Source organism: Amblyomma maculatum, chromosome 2, assembly GCF_055883805.1.
Source record: "Amblyomma maculatum isolate TAMU_Amacu chromosome 2, ASM5588380v1, whole genome shotgun sequence".
NCBI classification, from domain to species: Eukaryota; Metazoa; Arthropoda; class Arachnida; order Ixodida; family Ixodidae; genus Amblyomma; species Amblyomma maculatum.
Genome location: NC_139345.1, coordinates 169863812 through 169883599, shown reverse-complemented (window position 1 = coordinate 169883599; position 19788 = coordinate 169863812). Strand labels below are relative to the sequence as shown.

Here is a 19788-nt window from a genome sequence, read left to right as displayed (position 1 = left end):
TCGTGAAAATCGCTCTAAACCCTGGTTTTCTAAGACACTAAAAAGACTCGAGAATAAAAAGCGGCTTTTTCACGCTGCCAAATTGAAAAGCAGTTCCGAAGTGTGGGAGAAATATTTTTCAGCCGAAAAAGAATACTTGATTTCTGTCACCAATGCTAAACACGCATTTTTTAACAGCGACCTATCGCGCATGCTATGCAATAACCCCAAAAACTTTTGGCGCGTTATCAATCCCGGACCATCACACTCGATAACCCTCACTCATGCATCCGGTATTCAAGCCTCCGACACAGAATGCGCTAACATCTTTAATACGGCGTTCTCGTCAGTTTTCACCAAGGAGCGCCACCCGCCTCCAAGGATACCTCCTACTAATGCCATCTCACCGATGGACGCAATAACGTTTTCTTCAACTAGCATCTCGTCTTTAATTGAGAAAATGAAACTTTCCCCGTCAGCCGGCCTCGACGAGATAAACACTAAACTACTAAAAAACACGAAGTGCATTAGTGCAGTGTATCTAGAATTATTGTTCTCGCAATCACTCTCTACAGGCCGCATTCCGGAAAACTGGAAACTTGGGAAGGTCGTTCCACTCTACAAATCAGGTGACAAACATTCCCTTCTAAACTACCGTCCTATTTCTGTAACTAGCGTCCCCTGGAAGATCATGGAGCACTATACTCTCAGGTAATGGACTTCTAGACTCTAACAATTTCTTCCATCCATCCCAACACGGTTTCCGCAAGGGGTATTCATGCGAAACACAACTAGCCATGTTCCTCAACGACTTACATACTGACCTGGACGCTAACCTTCAAGTTGACGCCATCTTTCTGGATTACACTAAAGCTTTTGATAAAGTTCCACATCAGCGATTAATACAAAAACTTTCTATTCTAAACTTACATCCTAATGTGCTAAACTGGATCAAGGCCTTCTTAACATGATGGTTTTCAGTCAGTCATTGTAAACAACCACTCTTCCAACCCTCTCCCTGTAACATATCCGGCGACCCACAAGGTTCCGTTCTTGCACCCCTACTGTTTTTAATATATATTAACGATCTCCCACAGTATGTATCTTGCCAAATTCGAATGTTCGCTGACGACTGCGTAATTTACTGCCAAGTAACAAACAATAACTGATCAAGAAGCCCTCCAGCAGGGCCTTAACCAAATTGAACAGTGGTGCAAAAATTGGCTTATGACCCTGAACCCTAGCAAATGCAAGCTTCTTTCCATTACCCGTCGCAAAAAGTGTCATGCCTTCCATTACAAAATCGCTAACGAGTACATAGAATCTGTATAATCTTTCAATAAGTACTTAGGCGTCACATTATCTAACGACCTAACATGGAATGCACATGTTGCATGATATCATATGCCAACAAAACTCTGGGATTTTTTAAACGTCACCTTCGCCTCGCCTCGCATCACGTGAAATTGCTCGCCTACAAGTCACTCATTAGACCTAAGCTTGAATATGCATCCGCCATATGGGACCCGCATCATATTAACCTCATAAACGATCAAGAAGCCGTTCAAAACCGCGCTACAAGGTTCATTCATTCTTCTTACGCGTACGACGTCGTGTTTCAGCCCTAAAAGTTAAATCAGCACTATCGCCTCTTTTCGTTCGTCGTCGCATAGCCACGCTATCACTGTACCACAAGTTATTTCACTCATCACTTAACCGTGCCCCCTACATCACGCCAGCATCTTACATTTTCCACCGCACTAGCCACACGCTTCAAGTTCCTCGCCCACGTGCCCGAACTGTTACTTTTTCAGCCTCCTTCTTCCCACATGCAGCTAAAGATTGGAACGGCCTTCCCAAACATATCGTCGACATCACCTCCCCTTATCGTTGCTAGCAATCTAAACAACATTTTTTTGTACATGATCACATATATTGCATTGTCTTGTACCTTTTCTGCTCATCCCACCCCTTATGTATTACCCCGCGAGGGGTCTTTAAGGTAATAAAATAAAATGAAATGATGTAAGATACCCAAGGATATATGACTTCTTGTAGCCAGTTAATTTTAAGGCGAAAGCTTTTCTAAACTCATGGAACGAAATCCCGTGCGCGGGTTTGCGCGAGACTTGTGCGAGATCTGTGCATCGGATCTGTGCGCTCGCATCACTTAGTTGCTAATGACGTAGGTATGCGGAGAGAATTCGGAATGTAAACGATTGATGGTGACCGGTAATGAATTAAAGTTATACGACAGTTAATGAATAATAATGACTACAGCACAACCAATAATGATGACTTGTAACACCGCAACTGACTGAAAATGAGTAAACATGCTCAGCTACGAGTGGTAATATTACAATGACTAGGCATGACTCAGCATGACTACGGAACGACCAGTACGTCAAACGAATCGCAATATCCGCAAATGGCTGGAAATAAGCAAATATGCTTACTGTAAGTGGAACTGCATGACTACAATGACTAATGTTACATGTGGGTCGCAGCACCATCAGTAGCGTTGGTCTGGCGGCTTCGTGGCTCGGCGGACGGTAACAAAGTCCCAGCAAAGACGAGGCGTCTTCTAACAAAAGAAACGTTTAATTCAACATCTCGTTGGAACGGGCATCTTGCCCGGAGAGAAAACTTACACGCTGACACAGCTGGTGTCTGGCATCGTCGTCTCTCAAGTAGTCTCTCTCTCGCAGCGGAGTCTGCCGCTGCATTTTATATGCTTGACAGTTCAGAGGGAAAGGGAGAAAATTCATGTCCGAACAAGATGAGATGACTCAGTCGCAGTGTCCCGACAGAAGTCTCCTCCACCTCCAGCAGACTGGCGAGGGCGACGCACTCTCCCTCGAGCGCCGGGCTTGGCCAGCGTTTTCACACACACGCACGCACACACACTAGGCACGTGTAACTTCGGCGTGCCGTAACACGCCCGCGGGAGGAAGCGTTGGGCGGCCGACCGGACGGCGCTGAAATGGCCGAAACGCTCGCTGCTTTGCATGATTATGCTAAGTTGCGGCCGCGTCGGTTGTCACGCATGGCGGTGGCGAATCGTAACACTAGGCATGACTAATGACTACAAAATGACTAATATGTCAAACGACGACTTGAAATGACCACAATTGACCGGAGAGGAAAGGTAGGCTTTTGCCGTTCTCCTCTAAAGGGGTCATGGCAGCTAACATTTGAGCACAAACTGATTATTGTATTTTACTCCGCATACGTTAAATTAAAATTCCTCGAAATTTGAGCTCAATCGGTGGAGATATTTTTAAAATAATATTTCTTGTATTCATTCGAAAGCCGCTTCTTAGACTGGCAACCATTGGCCGCTGACGTCACAACGATCGATCATATTCATGTCGTGTGCTATTCGCGGCGTCGGCTGCACTCTAGCATGCACGCCGTGGACCGGCGCCTCTCGCTTAATGTGCACGTCAGCAGATATGTCAATTTGGGGTCACTACTGCCAGAATTATACTCGATGGCCACATGCAACCGCTAAAACTTGTGAATGCGCGCTTTGTAATCGCCGAAACTGTAGGCCCGAACCCAGCGTACTCGCCATAGGCCTATTCGTCGCTTAACGAGCTGGCAGTTCGGCGCCGACTGATATTTCTCGCCAAGGTCAATACTGATGAGACCTTTTTCTAACACAAGCGCCACTGTTGAGGCCGTTAAACGATCAGATTAAAACAGATCGGGTGACTGTCCGCTGATCGGTTCTGTCGGCGTCCGGGGGGGGGGGGGGGGGCGAAAACCTCACACTATGCGATAGGCGGCATGTCGTGCTGGCGTCGTGCGTCGATAAGCCTAACCGCTCAGCCCACTGACCGTGACCGTGCCTTATACCTTACTCTATATCGCTTCTGGGCAGTAGCATCTTCGTCAAGCACTACTGCATGAGGGATAACCACTGTGTCAATTGTCCACAAAAGAGACGTGTCTGATATTGCAGCTTGCATTGCAGACGACGTTCCACCGCCTATTCTCTTGTGACGTCACACGAGCATTAAAGAAGCCGCGAAGAACCAAGACCTCGTTGCCTGCTTCTGACCGTGGAGGTATCGGCTCCCGTCCTGCGTGCCGGGGACTAAAGGGGCCTCCTCATTTGGTGGAAGACTAAAGTTATCAAAATGGCGGTCGTTCACGGTGGGAGGAGTTTCCCGACTCAGATTTCTATCGAGTCATTTTGTAATATGTGCCACGCGGTAGCGCTAAAACTGCGAGTAGAATCGGACTTCTATATTATTCACACAAGTTTAAACATCGAAAGACCCTTTCATTGTCCCTATAAGGGGCCCTAAGAGACCCACGATTTTTTTATTTATACTTAATTACTAGTACCTACAATTCAGTTCAATTATACATGGAATATGCTATCCATGATTTAATAATGCAGCAGTAAGCTCTTCAAATTAACTAATTAGCAGTAATTAAGACCTAAATAGTGCAACCCAATTATGCTCGACGTAAGCTATTTAACGATTTAACACTTGTGGCTATTATACTCGCCATAAGCTGCATAGCCATTGCAGACATTTTCTGTATGCATATTACTAATTTTACATTTTGTACACAGCACACATGAGCCAAAAGGTGATACACATTAAAACAATGTATCAGCAAACTATACTTCTCACTATGAAATGTCCTTTTTGACTTAATTACAAAGCTACAATATTAAAAAAGCACATAAGCTGCTTAATTGGGTAATACGACCGAATTATTCTCTTACCTCTACCAGGTTCTACACATACATATCGTGCGTCTTGTAAGCTGGGCCACAAGATGGCAACCTGCCGAGCTTGACAGCAGTTGGGCCCAGAGCGTCGCCTCCACCTGGGGGCCATGCCAGGCTGACATGCCTTAATGATCACACTCCTTTGGCAATAAAAGTTGTTTCCCTCTCTCTCTCTTGGCTAATACAGGCAGCCCTGGGGGGCGATGCAACATGTAGGCTCCGTGGGCCAGATAGGGGCAACCGGCTTAGAAGCTGGAAGGCGTATTTGGAGATACGGCCTTGTTTCTGGCCACGGTCTTTGAGCCACTGAAAATGCAGGTCACCAAGTGGATGACAACAGCGCTTGCCGTGAGGGGTTAAGGAGTTAAGACACTACCACCAGGACAAAGGTGGAAGGGGAGGTGTAACAGGCTGCATCAATGTAGTCTCTGGCAGTATGACATAGAGTTCGTACAGCTGCAGCCCAAGCATCACAGCAAGCCATGTGTTGTAGGATATTTTTGCAGCTCCTAGGCACGCAATCACGAGACACAAAAGTGACATGGGTATACATCACTTCTGCGTGTCCTGTCAGTGTTTTTGTTTTGTTTCGTTTTTTTTTTTTTTTTTTCATTTTATTAGAGGGAGTGAGAAGGTGGCTGCAAGTAAAGCCGCTGGAGCTGCAAGATGTCTTTCAAGTCCCATGTGCAGGAAGGATGAAAGGAGGCGCTTGGCCGTCTGAGTGCGGCTTTGAGCTGAAAAAGGGGGAGCGTCTAGCCATCCTGCGACCAAACCACACAGCTAGAGTGGCCTATTCTAGCCACTGTAGCACAGCAGCATTTTCTTAGAAGTACAGAAGGCATGAAAGGAGAGGTGGGCAGGCTAGCCAACGTAGACAGCGCGGTCTCAAACCAGTGACTGCTTGGTGCAGCCCTCGGCAAAGCACAAAGCCACCATGCAGAGCAGTATGCAGGCTGGCTTCCTATCTTTTTTTTCCTTCCAGTGAGATATGGGCTGCATTGGCCTTAGCGACAGCGGAGGTAGCGTTAAAGTTTTGACTTCTGCACACGCCTACTTGGCTCAATCGGCTGCTTTGGATCTTAAATTATGCGTTATGTGAAACAACTATAGTGAAAAATTGTCTGTCCATAAGCCAAGAACAACTTGTATAATTTTTAGTTCCAAACATCGAAGTTTACGCGTCCTTAGAAGATACTCTGTCTTGAGTTATTTCTTTTCTGACACTACAAAACTGCATGTGTGTGGGCGCATGCATGTGCAAATAACTCCTGCGGAGGTACTCATGTGCTACCCCCCATACGGTCAGTACTCTTGGTTTTCATTACAATGAGGACAGCAAACGCATGGTCCCTGCGCCGTGGTGCGAGGAAGTAGACTCGAGACTCAGAGTCCCTGCGTCGCTTCGAATACCAGCCACTCCAACCAACCACCAGAAGAAAAAGAATGAAAGCAAAGATTGCGAACGCACAGAATTGATGCAGCGCGCCTTTTGACTGAGTGGTGCTCCTCTCAAAGAAAAAAAACACATGAAATATGTGTGCGTGATGTATGGCTACGTCACCCACGTGTCGTGATTGCGCACCCAGGACCTGCAAAAATATTCTCCCATGTGTTGTGCGGAGTGCATTTTCTTTGAGAGAGGGGTGAATGGTAACGAGGTCTCATGTGTGAGGAGGGAGGAAGATGTAGGAATAATATCTGAAGGGGGCATAGGCCAACGGTCTAAATAATGTGACGGCGCCAGCTAGGGTGAAGGACAGCCAATCAATTTCGGCAGATTGATAGGCCTCAGTGAGTTCGGACAGGGTATTGTGCACACCCATCTTAAGAAGGTACCTATTCGACGTCTGCCAGTGAAGGTTGAGTACCATCTTCATTGACTGAGATTTTTCAGATTGATGTTGTTTGACTACAGCAGCTTTTATAGTGCCACAATGGTTGAGGACTAGACTGCATTAAATACGGTAAACTCCTACATTCCTTTAGTTGGTTTGAGTTTTGGGGAAAAGCAGGCACAGAAGCTGTTTCATATCTCTGTGAACACTTAAAATTAGTTTAGTTTATGGGGTTTAAGATCCCAAAGCAACAGCGGATATGAGACATGGAACTTACAATCGGAGGTATGCATGCAGTCAGTTTTACACCATAACTTAAATAACAGATGGATGCTAAATGGGAAGTGAATTGGCATGACGCTGCCGTCGATGCTGCACAAAGAATGGCTACGTCACAATACTCATATGAAATTGTGTGCATAACAGAGTTGACCTTCGAAATACAACTCTGATAACGGCAAAGCCAGTTTTCTGAGATGTCAGGCCCTTACGCTTTTGCTTGAAAGCCTAGAAGTCCCCTCACAGTGTCCAACTTTGGGACCTGTGACCTTCTGTGTAATGTAACACCACTGTTGCATTTACCTCTGAATAAACTGTGAAACCTTGAATGAAACCATTTCAGCAACCCTGTGATCTGCAGCGTAAAGTTTAGATTAAACAGCGTTTACAACTTCTTGAGTGTCAACTCCTAACGTTAACCCCGCACTTAATGCTTGCTATGCCTTCTGAAAAAAAAAAAAAAAAAAAAAAGGTGTTGCTTCTTTACACCTTGGCAATCAGCATTAGAACCACAGGTTTTTACTACTAATATTAAAAGCTGCAACTAAAAAATCATAGAAGGGTTGAGTTACATAAAAGAAAAAATTCTTGCGGAATGAACACAGTCGAAAAGGGACTGTTCAGTGTTTATCGCATTGTAATGAAACAGAAAAACAGTGCAGCACCTGCTCATAATGTTAAAAGTCTTGCAGAAGGCATTTATTAGCATAAAATAGGATGTTGAATAACACAGTAACAAGGTCCAAACCAATGACCAGGAGTCTTTACAGTTTTCTTGCCTGAAATAAAATGCAGAAAAACATATCAGTAATCAAAAAACTATGCTGAATGTGGATTCAGCTAAGAACTAAAATCAGCCACACCAAATGACTTTTTGAAGCCTACTTGCAGCATATCTAGAGTTAAAGCTCGGTGCTTGCATTAGTCAGTTTTCTTCATCATTGTTAAATGTCTTACTCAGTGTATGTCAGACACTTCAGCAACATAGCCTGAATCAGTTGGCCTCATACCCTTCTACAATGGTACAACACTAGCTCGAAAAATCTTGGGTATCTGACTGATCTAGTCACAGTAAAAAAAAAAAAAACGTGAACATGCCATGCACGAGATTGTCAATGTTCAGCTTTGTTTCGCGACTGCCACCAGCCTTATATACACACAAAGCAGGTCATTAAAAAAAAAAAAAAAAAGACAAGAATGCAAATAACAGCTACTAGCACTTGGAAGCTATGCAGGATAGACATGGAAAAGTACAGCTGGGCACACATAAGCAAACATAAACCTGAATTCTTGGTTCCTATCTGCATGAAACACAAGCATAGCAATGAAAAAAAAAAAAGTGGCCCAAACCTAAAGGGGGGATGGAGAGAACGATAAGACTTAACTGCTATAATCAACGTAAAAAGCAAGGCTACCAAATCATGCGTCTAAGTATGTGCTCGACAGTAAAAATAAAACATAGCAAAAGGAAAAACAAATTAGAACAGAAGCTTCAGGGCAGAGTTGTGTCAGAAAGCCAAATGTAATGGGCAATAATGTCAAGTAGTCATATGGTTATGAAAATTAAAGGCAAGAAACATAAAAAAGTGAAAGTCAAAAATAATATTCATAAATGTTCAAACCAATTAATTCAAAAACATAAAAGACAAAGCCTAAAGTGACAAACCTAAGATGAATAGAGGAAACAACCACAACACTGTCAACAACTTAGGAATAATATTGTCACCAACAAACATGGCAAGCAGCAGAACAACCCAGCTGGCCCTTTTAATGAGGCGAAGCTCGAGAGAGAACATGACGCTCGGCCACGTGCCTAGACATGGTTCGGCCACTTGGTGGCACAAAAAGATGGTCAGCTGTGTGGCAATATAAAGAGTGCACCGCTGTCACTAAAATTTCTCTTTTATTGAACATATTAGTGCCACTAGCTATTTTTACCCGGTCTAGTGATTTCACCAGCTTTTAACTATATTGTGTGTAAGCTCGACTGCAGTGACAGTGATTGTTGTGCACATCACGTCTCTCAAGTAACATTTTACAACCACGTGCCTATCAGTATTGGGTTAAATGGCACTCCACTTCTTGGCATGAGATGCAGCCATATTTATCTTTCAGGTATACTAGGGGTGGAAGCAGGCTGGAGCATTTTGGAGCAGCTTCGGAGCAATGAAATCAGAAGTTTGGAGCATTTGAATTATGTTTTGGAGCAGGTTTCTAAAGTCAAACACCTCAGATGATTGCAGTTTTCTCTTCCTGAAATACAAAACCTCTAATTTGATCCTTTTTTTATGCAAGTTCAATGCCTTTCCAACTTCGTACTCATCTCTGACAGGACAAACGGCCAACAACCTTGGAACAGAGTAGCAGCGAAAGGAATGCTTACTGGTGCACTTCATAATTGAATACCTAGTGTGACCTGAAGCATTTGCTTATTATGACTTGGTAGATTCAAATGTCGAGTCTACTATGTACTTCGATGCGCTCAAACAGCGCCACTAATTTAGAGCTCAGATTATTGGGCACGACATTTCTGCTTTATCTTGTGCATATCAATTTTGATCCTATGCCTGTGCACTGGTCAGTAGTGCCTTCAGAAAAGATAGATAGCACTGAAGGGTGGCCTCATTCTTTACTTGAGCAAAGCTGGGACTCATTTTTAACATCTTGGCATAGGCCCTGTATGACTTTCCAACACTCCTGAGAAGCTTCCTAGTGACTGACACCTTAGCGCACCAACCCTGTCACTGACAAAGAGGCTCGATGCTCAGTGAAGTCTTGCTTTCAAACCAGAATCATTAGAACAATTCATGCAGTTACTGCAGTCGGACAAGTTTCCTAACGGCTCACAGTAGTTTGTGCTATCTGCTTCGCTTGCTGCTCTCACTTCTCTCTCCGCCGGCGATTCAAAAGGCTGGGAGGAGGTGCTACATCACATGCACAGTGCATTTTGTTTTGCAATTATCTTCAATAGCCGGTGGCTCACACTAAATTTACTTGCGAACAAATATATGTTCCACACTTTCTTTCCTTACAAAAATTTCATTTGTATTAAGCCCAGTGCAAAATGCGTTATATCTTTGCCCTCGGTGCTGTGACACTGTTCCTCAGTTCCACTAAACTTTATGGCAGAAAATTGAGGCAGTCAGTTTGGAGAAGTTTTGGAGCAATACAGTCAAATCTCGTTACTATGAATACCAGATTAATGAATTTCTCAAATTAACAAATATTTTTAAAATCTCCAACTGATTTTCAATATCTTCAATGTAAAAATATTTCAGTACTACGAATTTCAAGAATGCATATTTCAGATTAACGAACATATTTATTTTTTCCGCTATTATCAAGGAACATCAGTATAATGAATTCGGCTAAAATTAACGGCGCCGCAACTCTCGCGTGAAACAGAAATCGCCATTTCTGTGTGTACGTCCCATAGGCAGTAGCTATCATCATTGCCATACTTAGCGCCAACTCCTAGCGCCACCGCAAAGCTGTGGTTTAATGTCCAATGGCTGAGCAGGCCTAGTGGCCTAGTCGCCTGGCCACAGAGGCCTGGCTTTTTCTCTTTGTGCTGTGTGACGTTCGTTGGTTGGACGTTCGTGTTCACGTACGCGCGAACAGGTGTTTTTTGTTGCTTGTGGCCTTACTGCGAAAAATCCGATGATGAATGCAGCCAACGACGGCGCCAAGAGGAAGCGAAAGCAGTTTTCACTGCAGGAAAAAGTGGACATTTTGCGAGAAATCAACGGAGTAAAAAAACAAATCGACTTCTGCACGCAGCGTGGAACTGCCCTATCTACCGTCGAGACCATTTTGAAGGACCGTGACAAGGTTACAAAACTTCACCGGGAATCTCAACTTGCTCCTATGAGGAAACGACCGCGTCTAGGAAACTTTCAGGACGTAGACCAGGCTGTCGTCACGTGCAGGGGCGGAAGTGCTGCGCCAATTGTGCCATCCTGCTCCAAAACGCAATATTGCGGCAAAACTGCGCCACGCCATGTCTCCCGCCAAATTGAGCGGAACCCAGGATTTTGCCGCACAGTGGGCCATTGTATCGCCCAGCAATCCAATCTGACCCGATCCAGTGAAGAAGCGTGCTCGCATGCAGCGCGAGCACTGTAGCGTGCTCGTTCTTTGGAGTGTCTCTGGAAGCAGCTGCCGCTGGATGCCAGTCACCTGGAAGCTTTGACATGAGCAAAAGTGTATTTATCTTGTGAATGTAAAGTGGCGCACTATAGCGGTTGCGTAATATAAAAGCTGAGCAATGACAGCGCAGACTATATTAAAGATGAAACAATGTGGTCATGCCAAGGCCATGCCTCGTAGCTGCTGAAACGAAAACGTGGCGCCATCATTGTTTATTGATTTTCGTGCTATTTATATTGGTGCTTTGCAGTTATGCACATACTCTTTAATCTTGTATGTAGCTCTCGAGCTGTACGTGTTTTTGCTTGACTGTGCTTTGTCCAGTTAGCAGCGAGCGCCTCCATTGTTTTCAGTGCTGCATTGTTTTTGTTTGGTAGAGCATGAATGTGTAACATTAACATGGAAGTTTTCTGGCTCGAGGCAGGTGTTATTTCGGGTAACTCGAACTAGGAGTGCGGTGCTGGTCGAAGGCTATGGTATCGGACGCTTGTTAAATTCTGGCGTGAGAGGGCTCGCACATGTGATTCGAACGGCGTCGCATTGAGATACTGCCTGCAAAGCGAGCGATCGTCCATATAGAGCTTGTATGGAACAGTGGTGCCCGCACGCCTGAGGCTTGCATGCTGGGGCAGGCGCGAAGATAGAAAATGCCCCTTTGCCCACATTGAGGACGCTTCATCCGTGTGGTAAAGCATCCTCTAAACGCGACAGGACGCGCTTCTATTATTGCGTCGAGCTGTCAAATGGACCGCGGAGACACGTTTTTGGAGCACGAGATGCCGACAGTTGCACGAAGGAAAGCACTTCGGCGAAACCGCAAAAAATCGCCGTTGTCACTTAGTTTTCGTCTGAATATATAGATACCAATATTCCGTGCATTAGCTAGAAAAACCAGTGCGATGCAAACGGTTTTCGGTATTTTTTTAGAGCGCTTGTTAATTCTAACTTTAGGATAAATCGAGCATTGTTTTGGGTGCGATGCAAGCAGAATTGGCGAGGTTTTAATGTACATGGTATGTGGTATTAGGCCGCATGTGAGCTCGGTAATGTTTAGCAGGCTGGGGTGCATTAAATGGTGCCTAAAAAAATGCTGCTACAGAATAATGTTCTAGAAGCATGTTTTTAGATATAAACATTCATTTGTCGTCCTAGTGCAGTTGTGCAGCTTTGTACCTGGAAGGTTTTGGTATTGTATATCACAGTTTTCGGAGCAAATTTTTATTTTCTTTTTCAGAGCGATGCACCAAATTTAATACAGACATCCTGACTAAGAAGGTGAAAATGGAGACCTTATATCTCTCTGGTGTCGACCAAGTGCAAAGGACAGTGACGGCTTTTGTGTGCTTTATAATATTACAGTGCACTGCTTACATCATGGAAGCTCAGCAATATTGCACCATGCAAGATCTCTTAAGCACATTGAAAATGCTCAACAGCATCGGAACAAAGATGGCGTCCTAACCAAGAGCGCTGACATGCAAAGTACTCTAGATTTCAGCAAGAATGTGGCGTCACTGACTCAGCAAGAAAATGTCACCAGAGCTGAAACAGTATTTGCTCTTTCTGTGGTAGCCAACTCACTTCCGTACACTTTGGGTGATGTGGCAACAGCAACATATCCCACAATGTTCCCAGATTCACAGATAGCAAAAGCCTTTCAGTGTGGCCATAAGAAAGTATCTTACATCATATCTGATGGCTTGGGACTATACTTTAAAGCCAAAGTGGTTGAAGAACTTTCAAAGCCTGAGGTGTTCTATACCATAATGATTGACGAGACCCCAGTGCTCGAGATGAAGATTCAGCAGCTGGATGTGCTTGCCCGATATTTCTCTGTTAATGCACAAGATGTCGTCGTAGAGCACCTTCAATCATTTCACATGGGGCATGCCACTGCAGATGATCTCTTCTCCTGTGTTGAAGACACATTTAACGAGCTTCCAAAGAGTAATATGCTCTGTTTCTCTGATGGGCCAAATGTTATGAAGAGCCTAAAGTGCAAAATAAGAGCACAACTTAGTCCTGGCATGATTGATATCGGGGACTGCAGTCTTCACAAGATGCATAATGCATTTGCCACTGGACTGAACTCTTTTTGCAGTGATACTGAGTGCATAGTTACTGATGTCCACCAGTACTTCAAATATGCAACAAGGCATGCAGACATCATGGATCTGCAACAGCAGCTTGGATTGCCTAGCTGGAGTTCTTGAGGCATGTAAGCAGCAGGTGGCTGACATTGCTCCCAAGTATAGCCGGTGCTTCACAATCGAGCCTCCTTGTCTATAGCGAGTGTGTCAGGCCTTCGCCAAGCAAAGGCATACTTAAAGCATTACGGTGGTGATGCTACGAAAGTGCCAATCACTAGGGACCTCATCAAGTGTGTTGGGAAGTCATACAAGGCGTATCGCCAGCGTATTGACATTGAGGAAGCTTCGGCATAGCTCAAGCAAAAATCTGAGGAGCCACTGGCAGAAAGCAGCGAAGAAACAAGGCTGAAAGAGGAAAAAGCCACCCTTCAGTGCCGTCTATCTTCTCTGAAGGCACTACTAACCAGTGCCTAGGAACTTATCACTACAGGTGTTGGGTCAAAGGACATGCACAAGGTGGAGAGTGGTAATGTGCTGCTCGTTGATGTGAATGCCAAACTGCCGACAGTGCTTGAGCGCATCAAAATGATAGATTCAGTGCTTGGATATAAGAAGTTGAAAGGCAAAGGCTACAAGCTAAACTTGGGGATCATCAGTGTAGTGCTCAAGCTAGCATTTCATTTCTCGCTAGTCTTGAATTATTAGTCAAGACAGCTGTGATATTTTAAACACTTGCACACGTTTTTGCCATTAATTTTGTGTTATTAGAGGTGCGTGCCTAGTCAGGAAAACATTTGTTGTTGAGTGATAAGAATTTTCAATGTGGTTTTTCATATGACATGTATAGGTGCTTTACCCAAAAAGAATGCTTTAAAACTGCCGACAGTGCTTGAGTGCGTCAGAGTGTGATAAATTCAAGAGGCAGAAGCTAGAAGTTAAACTTGATGTCCAATAATGAAGTGCATAAGCAAGCATTTAATTTGTTTCAGTATTGCTTACGACAGCTGTGATATTTTAAACACTTGTACATGTTCCTGCCATGAATCTTGTCTTATTACAAATGCATGCCTAGTCTGAAAGCATTTGTTGTTGAATAAAAAAAAAAAAATTGCATTGTGATTTTTCGTCGTTTCATATATATATATATATATATATATACATATATATATATATATATATATATATATATATATATACACACACACTTTTACGAAGTAGTTTCCGTTGGCTTCCGCAATTAAAAGTTGAGGAGAGTAAACACTTCTTAATACTTCTTAGAGACACATATATTTGTTGTCGACATTTCGGTCGGAGCCAGACCTTTATCAAGACTGTGTTACATCGCTCGGGACTGCCTTTTTGAGCAGTCACCGCTACAAACCAAAGCAATAATGTAGACGCGAGTAAGGACGGTTCTTAACAAATTATATATAACAAATATATATGTATATAGGTGTTTTAACTGAAAAATCCTGCTCCAAAGTGACATTATTGCTGCTCCAAAGCTGCTCCAAAATGGCATTATTGCTGCTCCCAGAGCTGCTCCAACGTCCTTGAGCCTGCTTCCACCCCTGCACGTGGTTTAAAGACGCCAGATGCAAAACGTTCCCGTGTCTGGCCCAATGCTGCAAGAAAAGGCACGCGAGTTTGCCGATGCACTTGAAATAGCTGGGTCTGAAGCAAGTGCGGGCTGGCTTTTCCGTTTCTGTCAAAGGAACGGAATAACTTGGCAGGTAGTGTCAGGCGAGGGAAAGGCAGCTGACAAAAAACCCCGGATTCCTGGCAAAATGAATGTTTCCGTGAGGTAGCTGAGTCGTACTGTGAAGACGACATTTTCAATGTGGACAAAACCGCGTATTTTTACCAGCTGCTACCAGATCGGACGATGCACTTCAAAGGACAACAGTGCAAAGGAGGGAAAAAGTCTCATCTTCGCTTGACAGTTCTGCTCTGCTGCAATGCAACAGGCACGAAGAAGATTAAACCGCTCGTCATCGGCAAGTATGCGAAGCCTCACTGCATGAAGAATGTCATGTCGACACCGTACGACTACTGTGCGAACAAACGTGCTTGGATGACCAGAGAATTGTTCTCCGAGTGGCTCATCAAACTCGATGATCAAATGAGGAAGGATGACAGAAATATTCTTTTGGTTGTTGACAACTGCTCTGTTCACATCGTGAACGTTCGCCTGACACACGTTCGCCTAGAATTTCTGCCGCCAAACAACACATCTTTGCTGCAACCACCAGATCAAGGCATTATAAAGAATGTGAAGGCAGAATTTCGTAAGCGCCTTGTACAGCGGCTGATTATCAGTCTGCGCCTGAAGCAGCCAACTGTAGTCAACATTCGCCAGGCAGCGGAAATGTTCACGGGAGCTTGGTGGAATTTGAAGGCATCAATTATCAGCAACTGCTGGCGGAAAGCAGGGCTTGTCAAAGCGCCTGTGCATCATCAAGACGACCTGGATATGAATGACAACGGCCCGGAAGACCTGTGGACCGAGGCTGAGAAACTGCTGCCCGCCGTCTCTTCTTTCGACGACTACGTGGAAAGTGACAGCGCAGCACTAACGTCAACGGAGTTGACAAACGAAGAGATCATTCACAGCGTTCGCGACGTGTCCAGCGACGATGACGACCCGACGAAAGACTGCTGTGGGTCACTGAACACCGAAGAAGATGAGACCATATCGCACTCGAACGTTTTGATCCACATGAACAAAGTCCGCACTTTCATCGCTCGGTGTAGTGATGTGCCCGATAAGGTGTTGCGCAAAGTTGAAAGTGTAGAGGCATTTCTGATCAGTCGTGTGTGCTGCACGCACCAGCACAAAATGCAGACCATGCAGCCCACGGCCACGCATGGTCACACATCTCATCTCGAACAAGCAGTTATGGCTAGATGTCGCAAATGTAGCCTGGAGCAGCACAGAACATGCATTTCGGCAATTCTAAAGAAGCGTTTTAACTCTGTACATACCACACTGTATGTGCACACCACCCATTTCAATCCATTCTCCTTTGAGAGCCCTGACTAATGAGAATTAATTGACCTGAAGGAAGTTTTAAACTCAACAGCCGTGAATGACAAGTGAGTTATGTTTTGTTCATGCAGCTCTTCCTTCTGTTCAGCTTTGTCACTGCCAGTATAAAATATGAATTACAGGTGCAATGATAGAATATTCAAACAGGCAACATCTTCCAACAAAAATATGCAAAGCTTGATTGACCTCTCCAAACAGACACATGAACCAATCATCAGCACATGTGAATGACGATGTCCTTCCTGGAATTATTTAAACACTGTGCAGTGTGTTCTGAGGCTGCTGACTTATGCTCAAATTAAGATTTAGAATGGCAATTTATTTATTTATTTTCAATACTGCCAGTCTCGACTGAGACCAAAGCAGGCGGGGAAACAAAATAGAAACAACATGGTATTTTTTAACAGTGCACTCATGAATTGCGTATAATAGGCCAAACAAAGGTGAATGCAAAAGGGCACATTAGGTTAGGAACAATAAGAATAACAAGCAAACAAAAACACTGGAAAAAGTATTACATATCTATAATAGTCAGGTGTATCATCAGACTGGCAACATGATAATAGTAACAGTGTTAGGGAAACAATAAAAATAAATTCCCTTCAGCATTGAAATGGTTAACCAAGAGGATTACTGATTACATGACATGAATTCCAGTCGCGACGTGAATTGTGATAACGATTCTGAAGAAATTATCAAACTTGAACAAAAGAAAATAATCGCATGCCACCATCTAGTCTGAAGGAACCACTGAAATAAAATGCACATCAAGCAGTATGTCGCAACCCGTCGAAAGCTCGCACATATATGCCTCCTTCATAAGATATTTTATCATGATGACCAACACAATAAATTGCTCATTCCGCTTTCTTATACCGTATGCACGCGTGTAATGGCCGCACGCATGTAATGGCCGCACCCCGAACTTTAGAAAAAAAACTGGGAAAAAAAAACTTTTAAAAAATTTCCCGAGTAAAAGCCGCACCATAAGTTTCAGGAAGTTGGGCAGTGCCGTCTACTGTGCGATGCAAGAAATACGGAACGTTTTGTGGTTACTGCTGCCAGGTGGGGCCCAAAAATCAAGTGAGAGCCAAAATGAAGCATAAGGTTAGAAGTAGAATTGCCAATAAGAATTAAGAACAAAATATTTGAGGAAAAAAAAAAGTCGAGCATGGGGGCAGCGGCCACCACCTCCGTTACAAAGGGCCGCTCCTAGCCGCAGCATGCTCGCCTGTTACAAAGAGTGAGGCCAGCAAATCCAATCCAATCCAATCCAAGTCTGTTCGCTCCTCCGTTTTACAGCCATTTCCTCGATCGCCCGAAGCATATCACGTGCGATCTCGCAATTGGAACGCATCGCTGCCCTGATTTGTTCTGTGCTCGTGAGCTGAAGATTTTCTTTTTCCTCGATGGGAAAATATGTTAGTTATACCGCTCACTTTAAGCTGAAAGTGATCCACTACGCGAAAGAAGAAGGAAAAAGAGCGGCTGGACAAAAGTTCGGCGTTGACGAAAAATGTGTACGGCGATGGTGCTCCCAAGAAGATGCCCTCAGGATAACAAATGTTCAGAGGCGCGCTTTCCGAGGGAAGCAGAGCATGTTTCCGGAAGTTGAAGACCCACTTCTCGAGTATGTGACGGAGACGCGGCGCAACGGCTTTGCTGTTTCGTTCGAGACTGTGGAAAAAAGTTTCAAGGTACGGAGGATGACCTCATCTGGGACAAGGACGAGCCTGAAGTGCCGATGAGTTCGGAGGAGGAGGAGGACGACGACGAGGAGTGAAGTTTTCCCGATGAGTTTAGCGGAGGAGGACGAGGAGTGTTTTGACAATAATAGAGGCAGGTACTACCGCAAATAATTTTTTTCACTGTCTTTTTTCTCATGTAATCGCCGCACCCCCTTGATTTTCACCCCAATCTCGGGGAAAAAAAAGTGCGGCCATAACGGAATATACGGTATATAATCTCGCATAGACCACATTCACAAAGTGGGCATAACTCCATGTAATAGTAGAAGTTTCTTTGACTCATATATACCCCCACATCGAAAGACTATCGCCTTCCCACTCCTATTGCAACCATCAGCAATTTTTCATTATTCCAGTCTGCCGTGCGCAATGTCGAGCATGCAAAATTTTCGTTAGTACTGTATAAGTTTTGCTTAAATTTTTTTGTGTTCACCTCAGACTACCATGTATTTAAAACATTTCCGCATAAATAGTGCTTACATATTGTTTAATGATACACTGTAATACATTTTTGTGTCCGAAATAATACTTGTGCAATATTATGCAATACTTAACTATGTTGACCTCTTTTATTACTTATATACTGCTTCTATGCTTTTTTTATGCTGTGCATATTTTGTGTTTTTGTACTCCACCCACTCCCCTCTGTAATGTTCCCACCCGGAGGGTAACAATGTCCCTGCCAGGAGTCCCCTCTGAGATGGATGTAAATCCACTGAAGAAGCATGGACAATTGGGCAAGCTGATATTCCGTCTGCTTCCTTTTCATCTTTTGCCTTTTTGCGCTGTCCTCCTCTAAATTTAGAAGATTTTTGCACTGTAAAGTGGGCAAAAATGTATTGCGGGAGATGAAATTCTTAGCGGTATTTTGGTCCTATTGGCTCTTTATTGGCAGTTTCCAGCAGTCCTACAATTTTTGTTTAGACTATAGAGTGGTGTAACTTTTTCAAAATTCTATTCATTTCTGTACAAGAACGTTGCTGTGAGCACGATGGCGCTGAGATGTCAAGATGGCGAACATCGAAACACACCCAACACACTTTGAATCAATTTATACGCCATTCTTAATGCAATCACCTAGTCTTATGTTGCTCGACATGCACCCCAGCACACTGGGACATGTCAAGTATGCGCAGAAGTTTAGGAAAGAGTGGCGGCAAGACCACGATTTTAGAGACCGGGTACCGGAAGTTCGAAATCCAAATGAATGCTTTTTGTGTATTAAAAAGAGTGGTCAGCGCGCCCTTATTGACATGAGGGCCATGAGAAAAAATCGCTACCAATCAACTTCAATAAAAAAGCCCAATCTCACGAGATGACATAGTTGTGGGAGAACAACTTCATTCGAAGACGAAATGAACAACTAGACAGATGCTTCGAAGACAAATTCCTTCCTCAAGTTGACCGAGTTTTGAGTCTCCATACTGATACTGCTCTAGAAGAATGCAGATGTTGGACACATGTTAGGTCACCTAAACGTTATCAAGTGTAAACATGGAACTCAATACAAACAGAACTGACAAATCCCATCATAACTATTCGAGCCAATCTCCGAAGGCAGGGTAAATGCTGCTCAAACAACGAACTGCTTGCAAATGCAAGCCAAACGATTGGCACAATACAGTAGACCCCGCTGTTGCATTCCTGGAGGCTGCGTTTTCCCGCCTGCTATGGTTGTTGTGGGCGAGTCATGGCATGGCTCCCATAGGGTTCCATACATTACAAACACTGCTGTTACGTCATAATTAGGGCACGTTCCTGCATGAAACATCGTGAACACGCCACCCCAAACAGGCCATGTTTACATTTAAGGCAACTTGACTTCAGCTGGCTTGGCCTGGCACGTTGAGCACCGGTGCGTTAGGCAGACGGCGTTCAGGCAGGATGCACCGTCATCATCAGCAGT

General features: G+C 44.1%; 1 protein-coding gene across 2 annotated transcripts in view; it reads right to left on the bottom strand.

Annotated features, from left to right (window-relative positions):
• Positions 1–7515: 7515 nt before the first annotated feature.
• Positions 7516–19788, bottom strand: part of LOC146200420 (ragulator complex protein LAMTOR3-like) — a 40336-nt gene continuing 28063 nt past the window's right edge. For both annotated transcript variants that reach the window (XM_084595520.1, XM_084595519.1), the window contains one exon: positions 7516–7625. The gene's annotated coding sequence lies outside the window, so the exon portion shown is untranslated. The remainder of the gene's footprint in view (positions 7626–19788) is intronic.